The following is a 22947-nucleotide window of genomic DNA, read 5'->3' as shown; positions in this document are numbered from 1 at the left end:
GAATAAAGTAAGATAAGATAGGGTGCTCAGACCGAATGTAGCACACTTTGCTCTGTTAATCCGTAGTCGGGTGAGGGGTGTTACATTTATTGCATCGAGCGCGGTTTAGGCGTTCCTAGGCATAGATAGATAGATTAAGATTGTGTGCATAACATGCATTGCATTTATATGAGTTGAGGTGACACTAATGCAGATCTGTTTCCCTGAGTCTTTAGTAACTGAGAAACACAATTTGGAGTGTTTCAGTACTAAATTAAATTGTCTCTAACGATAATGTTCGATAAACAATTCACTGAATACCTTTATTGCCTAATCAACCCATATATCGACCCTCGATGTTTTCTAGGTAAATTAGGTCTTAACATTATTAATATGTCATATTCGATAGTATTTTAGGGTTGGTACGTTTTACCAAACTCGTTTCCTTATTTAGTGCATTTTAATGCAACTTGCTGGATTCCGGGATACTAGTTTGACCTAACCGACGACCTAGTTCCCTCGGTTTTGGGTTTGGTCAAAACTACAAACTTGTAGATCTAGGTCTTATGGACCATGGTGCAAAATTTTAGGTCAATCTGAGTTAAGTAGACCAAGTTATGGTCACTATACTACTGCTGGTCAAATGGCACCAATTTAGGTCAATTTTAGGTCAATTTGGTCAACTCTGGTTCGGCCAGTTTTTGGACCCGAACTTGTGCAAGTTGTTTGACTTGCTTATGGTCATTTCTGGGCTTTGGTGTCTTCATAAGACTTGTAGGTATGGGTCTTAACTATTCATGGTTAAAATTTCAGGTCAATTGGACTTGTTTTCAGTGAGTTATGGCCTAAACACTCACTTCTGCCCAATTGGTCATTTTTCAGGTCCTAATTGTACCTAATCCGAATTGGTCATTTTCTTAGGTCACCTTGCAAGCAGAATTTTGGTATGTTTTCTCAATGAAAGTTGGCACATTTTGTGCCTAGTTTCACCTCCAATTGGTCTCATACCAATTGAGGTTACACATTTAAACTTATTGGTCTATTTGCACACTGCCCTCTATATGCCTTTCAAACCCCAATTCAAACACACATTTAACTTGCTCTACTTTAAATCCCCATACCTAATTCTGATTTTATACCATTCCATATTCATTTATCACTTCTTACTATGGTCAATTTGGACAGAATACAAATATTCTCAATACATCAAATACAACCCTAAACCACAAAGTCCAAATTTAGCAATATATGTACATAAATACACCTAATCATTACATATAATTTCCACTACTAATTTATATACACATTCATCAATTCTTCTATGTCAACATTCTGCCAACACTTCCATGAATATATACATTTATTCAAGTGTCCCCAAGCTGCCGAAAACCTTCTTCAACACCACATTGCCCTACAATTCATCAATTCTCATCCAAGTGCCAAAATCACCATATAAACATGAAGTAATTCACTAGGTTATTAAATCATCATGATCAACACCATTTCTCATCAAATATATGCACAAATATCTCATCAAATACATGACTCCATGGCTGTCCAAAATGAACACAACAATAACTCTTCAAACTCAAAATTTTCCTTCATAAAACCAACACCCATAACATGCACACAAAACTTAACAAAGCTATCTTCAAAAACACTAACTTACCTTATGGTTGGAGCTTGTTAAACCTTGCTTAAACTTCTCAAATTTGGTATCAAACTCTTCCTTGTGATGAGTAGACAAACTTTCATGAAGCCACTTAAGGGATTGGAGTTGAAAATGGAGAGTTATGAGAGCTTGCATGAAAACGTTAATGGTGGATTCTTCACCTCTTCATTTAGGCTTGGATGGGAAAATGGGGAAGATGAAGTTGCTGCTGGAGATAGTGGACTTACATCAGCCCCATTTAGTGTTTAATTAATCCTATAGTGGTCCACTAACTAGGTTTAAATCATATAATAATCTAATTGTTCACTTAATCCCACATTAACCCATGATTTTAGCTATTTACTTTAGGTACCACCAAATTAATTTTTCATTTCATTTTCTAAGTGTAATATTATTTATTTTTAATGGACATTTAGGTCAAAAGACAACTCGGGGTGTCAAATGACCACAATGCCTGTTCGGTGGCATTCAGATTTTTCTAACAAGTATTTTGTCTGTTTTTCGATTTCTCACTTTTCTTTGTACTAATTATTTAATTTTTCTTTAATCTTTCTAATGAGATTTATACTTCAATAAGGGTCTATTTATGTCCTAAAAATGTTTTCCAGGGTTCCCCGCCGTCCAGGGCCAGTCAACGGTACACGCCGTGACTTCCCGGTGCGGTCACCCATCGCTAGGTTTCCCGGCTCGCTTAACTTGGTTACATTTCTTTGCTATTATTTTTCCTTTGTTTTTCTTGTATTTCCTTTTCTTGTATTTCATTATTTTATGTCTCCTCACTCATATCGAAGTGTAGCTCTAGCCATCCTAGTTGTCCGGACCACACTGGTCACCGGAACAACAGAACGCACTACCGAACATAGGGGTGTTACAATTCTCCCCCCCTTAAATAAATTTCGTCCACGAAATTTTTACCCAGTATCCATCTTACAATAGTCGTACGTTTATTTTCTCCTTTCTATACGATCGTATAACCTTCTTTTTCTCAAATTTGTATAAGTCTTTTAACAATCTAATACAATGTTTGATTTGTTTGTATAACACCAATTTCTTCTTACTATTGTGCTGTCTAATATTTCGGTTCATGTTCCTTCTTGAATGACCCTTGAGGTCATCTTAGAATCATTCATCAGTCATGGGTCCTCTGACCATTCTAATCCATAGTCTTCCTCACACTCGTAATAGTTCTTTGTTATATATGAATCAACTGTTCAAATCTCTACTTCCATAACTCTTTTTATCTATCAATATTCTATAACTTAGTTCTTTTATCTTGAACTATAACCTTTCGATATTCTAACTTTTAAGCTTTAGATCCCTAAGTAGGATTTTCAAACTTATTTCTAACAATTAAATTCTGTCCTGGCATAACTATACCAAAACAGATACCGTTGGTAACTATTCTTATCTGGGTATACTATCGGGTAGTACGTAGCTCTACACAATAATCTCAAGTCAGTACTGTAATCTGCAGCTTACAGTATAAACATCAAGAACATTGCATAGTTACTACGATACATCCCAATAGATCAAACTTTGTTATCTTTTATTCTTTTTGAATTCACTGATATTCGAATCTTATTCTGATTACAATATCCATTAGCAATTTCTAACAGTAACCTCCTTGCCCTCATCTAGAGCAATTCCATTACTGCATCTTACTTTTACGTCCTCTTGCCTTACATTAAGTAGGCTCGCCAATTAGCTTTATAATTTATGGTGTGTTAGAAAATACTTTTCGCCGATAAACTCTTTCAAAACTAATTTCACTTATTATCACAATCCTTATCTTAAAGGGCCAATCACTAATGCATCAAAATTTATTCCCCTGTAAAAGAATAACAATAGAACATATAGTTCTAACACTAACATAAAAGTATGCAGACTCCAGGTCAGATAATACATATATATATATCTTAGTTACCAATTGAGAAAGTACCGGCAATGATGTCAAAAGTCTCAGTCTCTTTTCTGTCGTATAGCGTATACTCCAGCTGGAGCATCACCTGCTACAGGTGATTCACGATCTCGACTTCTAGGTGTACTACCCTACCTCTACCTCTACCTCTACTAGCGATGGTGAACTCTTTGGGGTAGAAACTTGGGTTGATCCCTTTGTGTAGTTAATGATCGAGCGACCTGGATTTACACAATCCCTAGCAAAATGGCGATCTCTCCACGGTTAAAACATGCTCCTACGGCTCTATAACATACCCCACTATGTGGTTTACCACAAGTTTCACAAAGTCGATCCGACAGCGCATTCTGGTTTCTGTTGAGTTTCTTGATCCGATCGAGGTGGTTTACGTCCAAAAGATCTATCTCTACCGGACTTCTTACTATCTCTGCCGTATCCCCAAAGTTTTCCTCTTTCGTGGGACCACTAGAACTACTGTTCTGTGACTTTCCCTCTTTTTCTATCTTCTACGATTTCTTTTTCTCAAGAGCGCTTGATTCAATTCTTTCTAATTCTAGTGCTTGAGAAATAAGTTGAAAAAGTTGTTATGTTTGAATCCGACCACTTGTAATCGATACTAGGCTTCAAGCGGTTTCAAACCTCTTACATCTCTCCTCTTGGTAGAAAGTAGACTTCTTGCATAATGGCTTAGGCGAAAAATTTCCTTTCATATTCAGCCACCGATCTGCTCCCTGTTTGGACTTAGGAACTCTTGCAGACGGTCTACATAAGCATCGGGGACATATTTACTGAATTCCACAGAAAGTCACTCCAGTTAGCCTGCAGTTCTACTGCATTGTGGGAATGGTTTTCCACCAGTCATAAGCATCCCCCTGTAACAAAGATACTGAGTATTCAAATATGAGCTCCTCTATGCAATGTAGTTTCTTGAATACCCTATCCATCCTCTCTAACCTTTGTTCACCTCTAGGGATCTGCTGTCCTTAAACTCTGTAGCCCCATATTTCATCACTTTGTGATACTGCCTCGTAGGAGACTTTGGTTGTACCACTGGTGTCCGTATTGGGACTTGTGTAGGCGCGTTACCATACATTTGTTGGAACATTGCAGCTGTCTGCTGAGCGAACCGAGCAGAAGCTGCAGATGCTGCGGTGGTCTTCTTTGAACCACGACATTATGTAGAATTGGGGCATCCCCTTGCACCTCGGCCTTAATAGATTGATCATGAGCGATCACCCTCTTCCATGGTCAATGCGAGGATCTTAGATCTCTAAACAAGTAACACAAGGAGATTTCCTCCCGTTAGTGCATATTTATAATGTAATGTCTTGTATGTATCAAACAATGATATTGAGCAGTTGTACTACGAAGAAAGAATATTCAAATAACATGTGAAAACAGAATTTAAAAACTTTGCTCTGATACCACTAAAACATGTCACACCCTACCCCTCTGTAAGGCATAACATGATCCCATAGTATACCTAATGAATTACCAACTCAGTCTACTGATAACACATTAAATATACTACAAGGGATTTTAAAAACTTTTCTTACTTCTTTTACAGTGGTGAGCACTATTTACAGGTGTTAAAAACCTTTTTGATCTGAAGTGATAGAACTAACACATTTGAATTATTTGGAATTTCTGTAAAAATTTTTGCAGAATGCCATCTGTATTTTGGATAAAACAATTCTTCAGAAAACCTGTAAAAAGCACTTCAATTATTTTCCAAATCTCAACTCCAACATTTTTCTCAATACAACATATTTCTCAACTCAAATCCACAGTGATTTTTCAAAAGCTGAGATATAGGAAATATAATACAATTTTTATAAGTCAAAATAACTCATAATTATTTTACAACCTCAAGTTACAATTTGAATTTACAAGCTCAAACCAAAACAATATGTACATACGGTGGTCATACATTCTGATTACAAAATGCAAAATATTGGTATACTCATTATACCAGTAATCCCTCATTGGATGTACTAGCGACCTAGTCTGCTGCATACTGTCTCTCTACTGCGGCAATGAAAAGCTATCGCTGAGACAATGTCTCAGTGGTGCACAACATTAACCAAATACAATTTTAAATCACAATTCATAAATCATATCAATAGTGGATACTTAAAACCATAGTTAAATTCAAGACAATGAATGTCATAAGGAATTTAAACTCCAATTCACAAATTATCAAAATTCATAATAACACAATTTAGTCAAATAGTTTAAGAATACCGTATTGCCAATTCATACACAATTTGCTCAAATTACTGAATAACACAGTTTTTTTCCAATCAATGACGCAATTTGATCAAATAACTGAATAATACCATTTTGCAAATCAATAACACAATCCGATCAAATAACTGAATAATATCGTTTTGCAAATCAATAACACAATTCGATCAAATAACTGAATAATATCGTTTTGCAAATCCATAACACAATTCGATCAAATAACTGAATAATACAATGTTGCCAATCAATAACACAATTTAGGTCATGACACAAATTTTTCTATATATGCCGTGTTGTACACCACGACAAGACATACTCACCCCAATAATCGAAATCAATGAGGGAGGAAGCTAGCTGAATAATGAGTACTCATCTACACTCACCTCAGACTGGGAAGTCAAGAGGGAGGAACATAATCATACTCACCCCAGACTGATAAGTCAAAGAGGGAGGAATAATCACACTCACCCCATTAATGGAGGAGGAACATAATGTGATGTCATGCCAATTGTGAATCAAAACAATTCCAAACATTTTATTCAAATGATCCGAAGAATCCAATAAATTTCCAAAGTTATAATTTCATTCACAAAATGGCAACACAATTCGTAATTCACTTCAATTTCCACAAAAACCATTTACAATGCTTTTCAATCAATAAGTATCCATCAATATCATTCAAACAATTTTTTTCACAGTTTCAAACCATTCACAATGTTTTTCAATCAATAAGTGTCCATCAAACACATTTCCACAATTTAAAACAATAATATACAAATAGTCAATATTTATTTCAATTGAAAATAATTCAAAAGAAACAGTTGTTGTGCACAAACCTCTGATGACTGTCTCCTAGTCTGGACTCAGTGTTTCCTTCTCTTTCCCTGAGTCTTTAGTAACTGAGAAACACAATTTGGAGTGTTTTAGTACTAAATTAAATTGTCTCTAACGATAATGTTCGATAAACAATTCACTGAATACCTTTATTGCCTAATCAACCCATATATCGACCCTCGATGTTTTCTAGGTAAATTAGGTCTTAACATTATTAATATGTCATATTCGATAGTATTTTAGGGTTGGTACGTTTTACCAAACTCGTTTCCTTGTTTAGTGCATTTTTATGCAACTTCTTTGGATCAGGATACTAGTTTGACCTAACAGACGACCTAGTTCCCTCGGTTTTCGGGTTTCGGTCAAAACTACAAACTTGTAGATCTAGGTCTTATGGACCATGGTGCAAAATTTTAGGTCAATCTGAGTTAAGTAGACCAAGTTATGGTCACTATACTACTGCTGGTCAAATGGCACCAATTTAGGTCAATTTTAGGTCAATTTGGTCAACTCTGGTTCGGCCAGTTTTTGGACCCGAACTTGTGCAAGTTGTTTGACTTGCTTATGGTCATTTCTGGGCTTTGGTGTCTTCATAAGACTTGTAGGTATGGGTCTTAACTATTCATGGTTAAAATTTCAGGTCAAATGGACTTGTTTTAAGTGAGTTATGGCCTAAACACTCACTTCTGCCCAATTGGTCATTTTTCAGGTCCTAATTGTACCTAATCCGAATTGGTCATTTTCTTAGGTCACCTTGCAAGCAGAATTTTGGTATGTTTTCTCAATGAAAGTTGGCACATTTTGTGCCTAGTTTCACCTCCAATTGGTCTCATACCAATTGAGGTTACACATTTAAACTTATTGGTCTATTTGCACACTGCCCTCTATATGCCTTTCAAACCCCAATTCAAACACACATTTAACTTGCTCTACTTTAAATCCCCATACCTAATTCTGATTTTATACCATTCCATATTCATTTATCACTTCTTACTATGGTCAATTTGGACAGAATACAAATATTCTCAATACATCAAATACAACCCTAAACCACAAAGTCCAAATTTAGCAATATATGTACATAAATACACCTAATCATTACATATAATTTCCACTACTAATTTATATACACATTCATCAATTCTTCTATGTCAACATTCTGCCAACACTTCCATGAATATATACATTTATTCAAGTGTCCCCAAGCTGCGAAAACCTTCTTCAACACCACATTGCCCTACAATTCATCAATTCTCATCCAAGTGCCAAAATCACCATATAAACATGAAGTAATTCACTAGGTTATTAAATCATCATGATCAACACCATTTCTCATCAAATATATGCACAAATATCTCATCAAATACATGACTCCATGGCTGTCCAAAATGAACACAACAATAACTCTTCAAACTCAAAATTTTCCTTCATAAAACCAACACCCATAACATGCACACAAAACTTAACAAAGCTATCTTCAAAAACACTAACTTACCTTATGGTTGGAGCTTGTTAAACCTTGCTTAAACTTCTCAAATTTGGTATCAAACTCTTCCTTGTGATGAGTAGACAAACTTTCATGAAGCCACTTAAGGGATTGGAGTTGAAAATGGAGAGTTATGAGAGCTTGCATGAAAACGTTAATGGTGGATTCTTCACTTCTTCATTTCGGCTTGGATGGGAAAATGGGGAAGATGAAGTTGCTGCTGGAGATAGTGGACTTACATCAGCCCCATTTAGTGTTTAATTAATCCTATAGTGGTCCACTAACTAGGTTTAAATCATATAATAATCTAATTGTTCACTTAATCCCACATTAACCCATGATTTTAGCTATTTACTTTAGGTACCACCAAATTAATTTTTCATTTCATTTTCTAAGTGTAATATTATTTATTTTTAATGGACATTTAGGTCAAAAGACACTTGGGATGTCAAATGACCATAATGCCTGTTCGGGTGGCATTCGATTTTTGATAACAAGTATTTTGTCTGTTTTTCGATTTCTCACTTTTCTTTGTACTAATTATTTAATTTTTCTTTAATCTTTCTAATGAGATTTATACTTCAATAAGGGTCTATTTATGTCCTAAAAATGTTTTCCAGGGGTTCCGTAGTCGAGGCAGATCAGCGGTACAGTGACTTCAGTCTGATCACCATCGCTAGGTTTCCCGGCTCGCTTAACTTGGTTACATTTCTTTGCTATTATTTTTCCTTTGTTTTCTTGTATTTCCTTTTCTTGTATTTCATTATTTTATGTCTCCTCACTCATATCGAAGTGTAGCTCTAGCCATCCTAGTTGTCCGGACCACCTTGGTCACGGAACAACGAGCACTCTAGAACATAGGGGTGTTACAATTCTCCCCCTTAAATAAATTTGCGTCCACGAAATTTTTACCCGATATCCATCTTACAATAATCGTAAATGCGTTTATTTTCTCCTTTCTATACGATCGTATAACCTTCTTTTCTCAAATTTGTATAAGTCTTTTAACAATCTAATACAATGTTTGATTTGTTTGTATAACACCAATTTCTTCTTACTATTGTCTTGTCTAATATTTGGTTCATGTTCCTTCTTGAATGACCCTTGAGGTCATCTTAGAATCATTCATCGATCATGGGTCCTCGACCATTCTAATCCATAGTCTTCCTCACACTCGTAATAGTTCTTTGTTATATATGAATCATTGTTCAAATCTCTACTTCCATAACTCTTTTTATCTATCAATATTCTATAACTTAGTTCTTTTGTCTTGAACTATAACCTTTCGATATTCTAACTTTTAAGTTTTAGATCCTAAGTAGGATTTTCAAACTTATTTCTAACAATTAAATTATGTCACGGCATAACTATACCAAAGCAGATACCGTTGGTAACTATTCTTATCTGGGTATACTATCGGGTAGTACGTAGCTCTACACAATAATCTCAAGTCAGTACTGTAATCTGCAGCTTACAGTATAAACATCAAGAACATTGCATAGTTACTACGATACATCCCAGATCAAACTTTGTTATCATTTATTCTTTTTGAATTCAACGATATTGAATCTTATTACGATTACAATATCCATTAGCAATTTCTATGATAACCTCCTTGCCCTCATCTAGAGCACTTCCATTACTGCATCTTACTTTTACGTCCTCTTGCCTCACATTAAGTAGGCTCGCCAATTAGCTTTATAATTTATGGTGTGTTAGAAAATACTTTTCGCCGATAAACTCTTTCAAAACTAATTTCACTTATTATCACAATCCTTATCTTAAAGGGCCAATCACTAATGCATCAAAATTTATTCCCCTGTAAAAGAATAACAATAGAACATATAGTTCTAACACTAACATAAAAGTATGCAGACTCCAGGTCAGATAATACATATATATATATCTTAGTTACCAATTGAGAAAGTACCGGCAATGATGTCAAAAGTCTCAGTCTCTTTTACATGGTATAGCGTATACTCCAGTGGAGCATCACCTGTTCTATGGTGATTCACGATCTCGACTTCTAGGTGTACTACCCCTACCTCTACCTCTACCTCTACTAGCGATGGTGAACTCTTTGGGTTAGAAACTTGTGTTGATCCCTTTGGTGTAGTTAATGATCGAGCGACTGGATTTACACAATCCCTAGCAAAATGGCAGTCTCTCCACGGTTAAAACATGCTCCTACGGCTCTATAACATACCCCACTATGTGGTTTACCACAAGTTTCACAAAGTCGATCGACAGCGCATTCTGGGTTTCTGTTGAGTTTCTTTGATCCGATCGAGGTGGTTTACGTCCAAAAGATCTATCTCTACCGGACTTCTTACTATCTCTGCGTATCCCCAAAGTTTTCCTCTTTCCGTAGGACCACTAGAACTACTGCTGACTTTCCCTCTTTTCTATCTTCTCGATTTCTTTTTCTCAAGAGCGCTTGATTCAATTCTTTCTAATTCTAGTGCTTGAGAAATAAGTTCGAGAAAAGTTGTTATGTTTGAATCAGACCACTTGTAATCGATACTAGGCTTCAAGCCGGTTTCAAACCTCTTACATCTCTCCCTTTGGTAGAAAGTAGACTTCTTGCATAATGGCTTAGGCGGAAAAATTTCCTTTCATATTGACCAGCGATCTGCTCCTGTTTGAGACTTAGGAACTCTTGCGACCACGGTCTACATAAGCATCGGGGACATATTTACTGAATTCCACTGAGAAAGTCACTCCAGGTTAGCCTGCAGTTCTACGGTGTGGGGAATGGTTTTCCACCATCATAAGCATCCCCACAACAAAGATCTTGAGTATTCAAATATGAGCTCCTCTATGCAATGTAGTTTCTTGAATACCCTATCCATCCTCTCTAACCAACTTATTCGACCTCTAGGGGATCTGCTGTCCCCTTAAACTCTGTAGCCCCATATTTCATCAATTTGTCATCTTGCCTCGTAGGAGTCTGTGGTTGTACCTGTTGTGTCCGTATTGGGACTTGAGTAGGCGCGTTACCATCCATTTGTTGGAACATTGCGGTGTCTGCTTTGGCGAACCGGCAGAAGCTGCAGTGATGCGGTAGTCTTCTTTGAACCAACGACATTATGTAAGTGGGGCATCCCCTTGCACCTCGGCCTTAATAGATTGATCATTGAGCGATCACCCTCTTCCATGGTCAATGCGAGGATCTTAGATCTCTAAACAAGTAACACAAGGAGATTTCCTCCGTTAGTGCATATTTATAATGTAATGTACTGTATGTATCAAACAATGATATTGAGCAGTTGTACTACGAAGAAAGAATATTCAAATAACATGTGAAAACATAATTTAAAAACTTTGCTCTGATACCACTAAACATGTCACACCCTACCCCTCTGTAAGGCATAACATGATCCCATAGTATACCTAATGAATTACCAACTCCGTCTACTGATAACCCATTAAATATACTACAAGGGATTTTAAAAACTTTTCTTACTTCTTTTACAGTGGTGAGCACTATTTACAGGTGTTAAAAACCTTTTTGATCTGAAGTGATAGAACTAACACATTTGAATTATTTGGAATTTCTGTAAAAATTTTTGCAGAATGCCATCTGTATTTTGGATAAAACAGTTCTTCAGAAAACCTGTAAAAAGCACTTCAATTATTTTCCAAATCTCAACTCCAACATTTTTCTCAATACAACATATTTCTCAACTCAAATCCACAGTGATTTTTCAAAAGTGAGATATAGGAAATATAATACAATTTTATAAGTCAAAATAACTCATAATTATTTTACAACCTCAAGTTACAATTTGAATTTACAAGCTCAAACCAAAACAATATGTACATACGGTGGTCATACATTCTGATTACAAAATGCAAAATATTGGTATACTCATTATACGGAGTAATCCCTCATTTGGATGTACTAGCGACCTAGTCTGTGCCCTGTCTGTCTCTCTACTGCGACGGCAATGAAAGCTATCATTTGAGACAATGTCTCGATGGTGCACAACATTAACTAAATAAAATTTTTAATCAAACTTCATAAATCATATCAATAGTGGATACTTAAAACCATTGTTAAATTCTAGACAATGAATGTCATAAGGAATTTATACTCCAATTCACAAATTTTCAAAATTCATAATAACACAATTTAGTCAAATAGTTTAAGAATACCGTATTGCCAATTCATACACAATTTGCTCAAATTCTTGAATAACATAGTTTTTTCCAATCAATGCGCAATTTGATCAAATAATGAATAATACCATTTTGCAAATCAATAACACAATCCGATCAAATAAGCTGAATAATATCGTTTTGCAAATCAATAACACAATCGATCAAATAATGAATAATATCGTTTTGCAAATCAATAACACAATTCGATCAAATAAGCTGAATAATATCGTTTTGCAAATCCATAACACAATTCGATCAAATAACTGAATAATACAATGTTGCCAATCAATAACACAATTTAGGTCATGACACAAATTTTTCTATATATGCCGTGTTGTACACCACGACAAGACATACTCACCCCAATAATCGAAATCAATGAGGGAGGAAGCTAGCTGAATAATGAGTACTCATCTACACTCACCTCAGACTGGGAAGTCAAGAGGGAGGAACATAATCATACTCACCCGGTGATAAGTCAAAGAGGGAGGAATAATCACACTCACCCCATTAATGGAGGAGGAACATAATGTGATGTCATGCCAATTGTGAATCAAAACAATTACAAACATTTTATTCAAATGATCCGAAGAATCCAATAAATTTCCAAAGTTATAATTTCATTCACAAAATGGCAACACAATTCGTAATTCACTTCAATTTCCACAAAAACCATTTACAATGCTTTTCAATCAATAAGTATCCATCAATATCATTCAAATAATTTTTTTCACAGTTTCAAACCATTCACAATGTTTTTCAATCAATAAGTTTCCATCAAACACATTTCCACAATTTAAAACAATAATATACAAATAGTCAATATTTATTTCAATTGAAAATAATTCAAAAGAAAGCAGTTGTTGTGCACAAACCTCGATGTTTGTCTCTAGTGCGGACTCGGTGTTTCCTTCTCTTTCCACTGAGTCTTTAGTGGCGAGAAACACAATTTGGAGTGTTTCAGTACTAAATTAAATTGTCTCTAACGATAATGTTCGATAAACAATTCACTGAATACCTTTATTGCCTAATCAACCCATATATCGACCCTCGATGTTTTCTAGGTAAATTAGGTCTTAACATTATTAATATATCATATTCGATAGTATTTTAGGGTTGGTACGTTTTACCAAACTCGTTTCCTTGTTTAGTGCATTTTAATGCAACTTCTTTGGTCCAGGGATACTGGTTTGACCTAGCCGGACGACCTAGTTCCCTCAGTTTTCGGGTCTCGGTCGAAACTACAAACTTGTAGATCTAGGTCTTATGGACCGTGGTGCAAAATTTCAGGTCAATCCGAGTTAAGTAGACCAAGTTATGGTCACTATACTACTGCTGGTCAAATGGCACCAATTTAGGTCAATTTTAGGTCAATTTGGTCAACTCTGGTTCGGCCAGTTTTTGGACCCGAACTTGTGCAAGTTGTTTGACTTGCTTATGGTCATTTCTGGGCTTTGGTGTCTTCATAAGACTTGTAGGTATGGGTCTTAACTATTCTTGGTTAAAATTTCAGGTCAATTGGACCTGGTTTGAGTGAGTTATGGCCTAAACACTCACTGCTGCCCAATTGGTCATTTTTCAGGTCCTAATTGCACCTAATCCGAATTGGTCATTTTCTTAGGTCACCTTGCAAGCAGAATTTTGGTATGTTTTCTCAATGAAAGTTGGCACATTTTGTGCCTAGTTTCACCTCAATTAGTCTCATACCAATTGAGGTTACACATTTAAACTTATTGGTCTATTTGCACACTGCCCTATATGCCTTTAAAACCCCAATTCAAACACACATTTAACTTGCTCTACTTTAAATCCCCATACCTAATTCTGATTTTATACCATTCCATATTCATTTATCACTTCTTACTATGGTCAATTTGGACAGAATACAAATATTCTCAATACATCAAATACAACCCTAAACCACAAAGTCCAAATTTAGCAATATATGTACATAAATACACCTAATCATTACATATAATTTTCACTACTAATTTATATACACATTCATCAATTCTTCTATGTCAACATTCTGCCAACACTTCCATGAATATATACATTTATTCAAGTGTCCCCAAGCTGCCGAAAACCTTCTTCAACACCACATTGCCCTACAATTCATCAATTCTCATCCAAGTGCCAAAATCACCATATAAACATGAAGTAATTCACTAGGTTATTAAATCATCATGATCAACACCATTTCTCATCAAATATATGCACAAATATCTCATCAAATACATGACTCCATGGCTGTCCAAAATGAACACAACAATAACTCTTCAAACTCAAAATTTTCCTTCATAAAACCAACACCCATAACATGCACACAAAACTTAACAAAGCTATCTTCAAAAACACTAACTTACCTTATGGTTGGAGCTTGTTAAACCTTGCTTAAACTTCTCAAATTTGGTATCAAACTCTTCCTTGTGATGAGTAGACAAACTTTCATGAAGCCACTTAAGGGATTGGAGTTGAAAATGGAGAGTTATGAGAGCTTGCATGAAAACGTTAATGGTGGATTCTTCACTTCTTCATTTCGGCTTGGATGGGAAAATGGGGAAGATGAAGTTGCTGCTGGAGATAGTGGACTTACATCAGCCCCATTTAGTGTTTAATTAATCCTATAGTGGTCCACTAACTAGGTTTAAATCATATAATAATCTAATTGTTCACTTAATCCCACATTAACCCATGATTTTAGCTATTTACTTTAGGTACCACCAAATTAATTTTTCATTTCATTTTCTAAGTGTAATATTATTTATTTTTAATGGACATTTAGGTCAAAAGACACTTCGGGATGTCAAATGACCATAATGCCCCTGTTCGGGTGGCATTCCCGATTTTTATTAACAAGTATTTTATGCATTTTCGATTTCTCACTTTTCTTTGTACTAATTATTTAATTTTTCTTTAATCTTTCTAATGAGATTTATACTTCAATAAGGGTCTATTTATGTCCTAAAAATGTTTTCCAGGGTTCCCCGCAGTCCAGGGCCAGTCAACGGTACACGCCGTGACTTCCCGGTGCGGTCACCCATCGCTAGGTTTCCCGGCTCGCTTAACTTGGTTACATTTCTTTGCTATTATTTTTCCTTTGTTTTTCTTGTATTTCCTTTTCTTGTATTTCATTATTTTATGTCTCCTCACTCATATCGAAGTGTAGCTCTAGCCATCCTAGTTGTCCGGACCACACTGGTCACCGGAACAGCAGAACGCACTACCGAACATAGGGGTGTTACATAGAACAAGTCACTGTATCAAAACCTGGAATCTGACCTAACTTTACTTGACCCTAGAACAGTCTTTTAGTCATAACTCCCACTAGAAAAATCCAATTGGGATGAGCCATACCTTTCCAGAAACCTAAGAAATAGGGATCCAACTTTGTTTTAGGAACCTTCCCCAAATTATGAAATTAAGAACCTTAAAGAGTGACCTACAGTCACTGACCCAAACTGAACACCTGTTGGCACTAGTGTATGAGTCTAGGTCAGTTAATTGCCCATAAATAATTCCACAAAACTTGAAAAATTATGATTTAAATTTCTCAATGATCATAAGACATAGGACAACAATTTCTATGAAGATCACTCTCCCTAAATGTGACTGCAACATGTTCCATTAATTAGGTAAAATTTAAGTCCAAAAGCTGCCTAGTTAAGGAACTAGAATCTAGAAATGAGTCAGTTATGGTTATCCAACCATAACTTGAGTTTTAAATTCAAATTGACATGATTTAAAAAGGAAAAATAAAGATTAGACATAGGGGAACAACTTCCATGAAGGAAGTGTGGCCAAATAGTGGCTACAAGCTAATCAAATGGATAGGTAAAAGAATGACACAAAAACTGAACCTAAACAAAGGTTCATAAGATAAATTATTTATGGTAGGAAATCAACCCTAACAAGCCATTAAACACTAAGTCACATGAAAGGGGTATGTGGGACCTATTTTCCCACTATAAATTGACATGAACATTTCAAGTAAATAAGTGATAATGTTTATTTGCCCATAGTATACCTAGACTTATTTATTTAATTTGGATCAATTGTTATACCAATTAGGGACTACAGATAGCAGTACTGCCCATAGGAATAATCATTAACAGATAAAATATGTCTGACATGATTGTTCTACAGGCTTTATGCCTGGCCATTGGCCAATGTGCCTAATATTATATCTGGCTTAAATGCACGCCAAGCTTCATGCACGACATGGCCGATGTATCTTTGGATAGACATATGATTGTCTAACTAGTATACTTCCTTACATCGACTTTTATAATTTGTTATAGGTTTCTTGGGCGTTAATAATGATTAATTAAGACTTAATATACAATAAGTAAACAGAAAAGATCCCAATAATTTTAATTATTTCCAAAATGCAATGAAAATGTAAAAGACCCAGAAATTATGAATTGTCGTTATTATTTCAATTGTTAGTTATTGTTATTATAAATTATGCACCACTAAGCATTATACTTAGCGCATTGGTTTTCCATTGTGTAAGTATTGGAGACCGATCAGAAGCGTGCGATGGCGGCACTGATAGTGCTGCAGCGAGCTCGACTAGATCTGCCACCATCCAGAGTCACCTCAGTCTTTTGTATTTTATTGGTAGGGCCCATGTATGTCTAGATTTTGTTCTTTTGTTCATTGTACATTAAAACATGATGTATTTCATTTGGATTGTAACTAAACTTTGAGATTATAATGAAAACTTGTAATTTATTATCTATGAATTTCTATATGAATGCAATAGATGATACTTTTGAGATCTCATAAATAATTGTGAATGATATGATAAAGGAGAATATGATTTGGAAATGTGTGAAATGAATATAAACATGTTAACAGGTGATTTGTGAAACCCGCCAGATGCTAATAAAACAAAGGAGGCTCTGTCCGGGTCTCCACAGAAATAAGTTATATATAAAAAAAAAATTCTACACATGGATTACATGCTTTTAAAGGATATTAAAAGTTTACAATGGACATGATAATACAAGATAGGGTGCTTGATCTTGAATGTGGCACTTCTTGCTCATTTATCTGATGAAGCGGGTAAGGGGTGTCACAAGTAATGTAAATAGTAACTACAATGACATCAAACCCAATGAACCAAACCCTAAATGACTTACACCTTAAATCTTGTGGATAGGTAGATGGGATTTGTATTCACATCACAAATAGAACACATAATATCTTAGTAATATAACTTGAAATATGAAATGTAATTTACATAAATAGATTGTTAATTGTATAAATGAGGTGAAGTAGCCATTAGGAATTATGTCTCCTTTGTAAATAGAATAATAATACCTTGCATAATAAATGGCATATGAGAGGGAATAATGTGAATTATAAACACTTATTCTCATCATGAGAGAAAAGAAGAATGTTTGAGTATAATGGTACATGAAAATAATTGATGTGAATTGTAATCAATATGGATGATAAAATGAATGTATAAATTATGTAGAAATATGATTTGGAAAATTTTGCATCCATCATAACTAGAACTAAACTACTATACAATATAAATAGAACTTATAATGAAATAATTAAACATATAAATACTTAAAGGTACTATTATGCCCATGTATTGCCTAGACACATGTGTCAAATTAGATAGATTGGCATGCCAATAGGGGATTGTTTGAGTAGTATTGCGTAAGGCTTTATGCCTGTATTTATGGCTTTATGCCCGCATTTATAGCTTGTATGCCTGACTATTTGTTATCATGGCTTCTTAGCCATATTGATTGCATACGTGATTGACGTTTTGTGTATTCACGTCCCATGGTATGACGGCCCGAGACACTGCGGTGCCATGCGTCAGCTATATTGATTGCATACTTAGTTAACATTTTATCTCCTATGGTATGACGGCCCGAGACACCACAGTGTCCAGTGTCAAGGACCCGTTTATCCAGTTTAATCAGTCTGTAATAGGTTACTTGGGTAACAAAATTTATTAAGAATAATAGAAATTAAATAAATGAGTAAGAAAAACCTGAAATGAGCTAATCTAGAAAAACCTGAAATGAACTATATTAGCTCTAAAATTTTATTTATTATGAAACGATCCAAAACACCTAGAAAGTGTTAAGTAAAGTGATAAGAAGATTAGCAAAATAAATATAACTTAAATAAATATTACAAATGCATCTTTCCATACAATATGAACATAAATTTAATATTTTTAGAAATTTTGTATATTATATATTATAACTGTAAATTTATGAACTAAGCACTACTAAAGAGGAACAAATTATGATAAAAAAATAGTTAATATTAGAGAGTTTATATGAAATTAAATTAATTCTTGAGTATCCAAATTATGCTTCATTTCTCTTTTCATTTGTATAGTCTTTCCTTGTTATATTATTGCACCACTAGCGAAAATGCTTAGCGCGATGGATTGTTTCCTCGTGTAGGTACTGAAGATAAAACCTAGTGGACATTAGACTGGGATTTTGGAGTCCGAATCTGTAAAGTGTCCAAGGTTGTCACCTCCTCAGCAATGCATGTAGATAAGACCCATATATGTCACATTATGTATTTTGCACATTATAATTAGTTACTATGTTGAAGTGTAAATTATGAAAATGTACTTAATATGCATGTGATGTAAAATTTATAATTTGGCTTTTTCATATGCAATTAATTTGTATATCTTGTGAATTATGAATTTATATAATTAGTTTGTAAATCATATAAATTAATAAAATTTGAGAATTTTGATATATGAATTGAGTATGAATGGATACGCATGAATGTTAGTTGCAAGAATTGAATTTGAGATGATGATAATGCGATTATGTATTATTTTATTAAAAATTTATATGAAATTTTTAAACAGATAAATAGCGAGACACGCCAAACGGCAATAAAATAGGGGAAACTCCGTCAGTTTCTCCTTAGAATATAATTTATTTTAAAATATAACGAGTTCAAAATTATTAAAGGGATAAAGTAAGATAAAATAGGATGCTCCGATACCGAATGTAGCACGTCTTGCTCGGCTACACTGTAGACTGAGTAGGGAATATTACATATTTTGTCCATCGAGCCATAATTTATTTGAATTATACAAAATTTTATAGAACTCATTGAAATCAAATATAGTAAAAAATTAAATAGTCAATTTTAATATCTCAACAAATAAATTCACCTAAATATACACAATAAATAAATTTATGGAAAAATGACCAAATAAGTCCCTACACTTTCACCCACCGACCAAATAAGCCCATAATGAACTTTTGGCTCAAAAAAACCCCATAACTTTCAAATTAAGTCCAAACTAATCTTGACTTAATAAAACAATATTTTTTATTATTAAATTATTAATTTCTCTAATTTTCTAATATTAAAATTATTTATTTTTTTAATTAAAATAAAAAACTAAAAAATAAGAAAAAATATCCAAAATTATAAGTACACAATCCAAAAATTCACAAATTGAATCAAAACCTAGAAAAATTGCAACTGCATGAGAACACACCAAGAACAACACACATTTGTTAATTGCAATAAATTCCAGAAAAATTGCAACAACACAATAGCACCAAGATTAAAAAATCAATCGTGAACATCAACTTAGAAAATCAAGTAATCAACCCTTTAGGTTTTATCTCTTTCGTTAAAATTTTGTTTTTTAATCCTAACAGGACCTTCTTTTCCGAATGACTAAGTCCTATTGACAACACATCTCCTCATTCGTAGCAAACATCTCTCATTGAAACAGATGAGGCAGTAGATTCACTACCCTTCAGCTTTCGCCAGCCCTCCTCTCCAAACCCACTTCACAACTTTAGCAACATCCCAATTTTTTTCCCACCAAAAAAATGAAAACTCCCTCCATTACTTTATAGATTCATCATCCATCTAGAAGATTTCAACATTGGTGTTATCATCAATAATAACTCTGATTTAGTGAGCCTAAATAGAGTCAGTGACATTGTAAATTGAACAAATTGATTTTCTATAGAAGAGGATATGTACAATGAAAATTCTTATTCATATTCGAGAGATTTATCTGATGTTGAATAGGTTTTCTAAAACTCAAAAGTTTGAATATTAAATGAAATTTTTTGGTTTTTCTGAAATTTTGCTAAATTTTTAGATTTGTTTGGATTGATTGGCTAGATTTTTGATAGTCAAAGAAGAAGAAGAAGAGAATGAGGAGAAGGTGAACAAAAAATGAGATTTCAATTCCAAACATATTTTTTTAGGATTTTCTTTTTAATTTTTAAAAATGAATCATTTTTAATATTTAAATTATAAAATTAATATTTAATTATTAAAAATTTGAAAAAATATTATTTTAACTAAAAAAAGCTAATTTGACCTTAAATATAAACTTTTGAATTTATTTGATTAAAAAAATTAAATTAGACTTATTTAACCTTCTTAAAAAAGTTAAAAGACTTATTTAAATTTTTTTTTCCTATAAATTTATCTATTCAAATCCTAAATTATAAAATTAATTATTTGCTATTATATTAGGCAAGTAAGATTTAAACTTGATAAACCAAAGAACAAGACCATAAATTAAAATGGGAAAACTCGCCCAACAAACAAAACATGAGAGAGAGAGAGAGAGAGAGAGAGAGAGGACTCTCAAAAGTGAAGTGTGCCCACAAGTTGCAGCTGTCTCCAGCCCATTTCCCTTCCCATTTGCCCCATTTTCCTCTAACCTCTCCTTCCTTTATATACCCCATCTGTGTTCCTCACTCCCTCATCACTCACCAGTCACCACCACCACCACCACCACCAACGCCGCCGCCCCCGCCACCACTGTTCAGAATGTCAAAGCCCCATTTCTTGCTTTGCTTTCTTGGCTTCTCTATATTCTTTAGCTGCAGCTATGTCTATGCTTCCACTTCTTCAAATCCACTGCAACTACAGACCTTAAACACTAAGCCAGAGCACATCAACCCAAAGCTTCCCCCCAGAACCCTCTCCTCATCCAACAAATTCGAGGGGTCTTCCGACTTGGTCCAGCTCCGCTACCACATGGGCCCAGTCCTCTCTTCCTCCCCCATCAACATTTACCTCATCTGGTATGGTCGTTGGGCTGCTTCCCAAAAGCTCCTCATCAAGGACTTCATCAATTCCATCTCTCCCGCCACTGCTGCTGCTAAATACCGTCTCCGAATGGTGGCGCACTGTTTCTCTTTACACAGATCAAACTGGCGCCAATGTCTCTCGTTCTGTCCTCATCGCTGGCGAATACACCGATAAGGCCTACTCTCATGGGGCCCACTTGACTCGTCTTTCCATCCAGCAAGTGATTGCCACAGCCGTGAAATCTGCTCCTTTCCCGGTGGATCACAAGAATGGGATCTATCTGATCCTCACTGCGCAGGACGTGACCGTACAGGACTTTTGTCGAGCTGTTTGTGGGTTCCATTACTTCACATTCCCATCTATGGTGGGCTACACTTTACCATACGCTTGGGTGGGAAATTCAGGGAAACAGTGCCCCGACGTTTGCGCCTATCCTTTTGCAATCCCGGGATACATGGGAGGAGGTGGGCCTGGGGCGTTGAAAGCGCCGAATGGTGATGTGGGTGTGGACGGAATGATCAGCGTCATAGGGCATGAACTTGCAGAGCTATCTTCGAACCCATTAGTAAACGCTTGGTATGCAGGGGAAGACCCCACAGCACCAACAGAGATTGGAGATTTGTGTGAAGGGTTGTATGGAACAGGTGGGGGTGGAGGATACATAGGGCAGGTGATGAGGGACAAGCAAGGAAGGACTTTTAACATGTATGGTGGGAGAGGAAGGAAGTTTTTGGTGCAGTGGATTTGGAGCCCTGAGTTGAAGGCCTGTGCTGGCCCTAATGCTATGGATTAGAGGTCTTTTCTAGGATCTTGCAAAATATTTATTTCTCTATGCTCTTGAATCTTGAGTTTGATGGAAGCAAATGACATAGCTGGATTTGCAAAAATTTAAAAAAAAAAAAAAAAAATTATGGGGGTGGGGAGATCGGAGATAGGAAGGATAAGATGAGATTTATCATCTTTTTCATTTCTTTATTTCTTTATTTTTTTTTTTAATTTATAGTTAGTTTAGTTGTATAAATAAAGAGGGTGAACAGTGTTGATATGAGATTTTTCCTTTCGTAGCAATATATTTTATTTATAATTTATATTATTGCATTTCAATGTTTTACATTGATAGGAACCTAGCTGATTTCTGGAATTCAATTCAATGTAATCTTCCCTGAAACCTGAAATTGATAATAAGAATGGTCATTTTAGATTTTCATTTTCTTTAACTTGGGATTATGAAGGAGTGAATAATTTAGCACCACTTAATGCTAGGCAAAATATTTAATTTCACCCAAGTTTCATTTAATTTATTTTTAATTTTTTTAAAATTAATTTAAAAATTCTAATTTAAGCTCTATTTATTTTAAAAATTAAAATTTATGACTTAAATTTTTTGATTTAATAAAAAAATTAATAAATTCAATTTATTAATTTTGGTTAAATTTCTTAATTTATTAAATTTAAATTAAAAAATAAAAAAATCAATTTTATTTTTTTAGATTAAATTGAATTTAAATTAAAAATTTTAAATTAATTTAAAAAAAATTGAGAATAAACTTAACTTTCTTAATA

At 34.6% G+C, this 22947-nt stretch overlaps 1 pseudogene; it reads left to right on the top strand.

Moving 5' to 3' along the window:
- The first annotated feature begins 20927 nt into the window (after positions 1-20927).
- LOC131179271 (protein EXORDIUM-like 5) lies at positions 20928-22248 on the top strand (annotated as a pseudogene).
- Positions 22249-22947: the final 699 nt, after the last annotated feature.

This window comes from Hevea brasiliensis, chromosome 1 (assembly GCF_030052815.1).
Source record: "Hevea brasiliensis isolate MT/VB/25A 57/8 chromosome 1, ASM3005281v1, whole genome shotgun sequence".
Classification (NCBI taxonomy): domain Eukaryota; kingdom Viridiplantae; phylum Streptophyta; class Magnoliopsida; order Malpighiales; family Euphorbiaceae; genus Hevea; species Hevea brasiliensis.
This window is presented reverse-complemented; position numbering and strand designations above follow the sequence as displayed.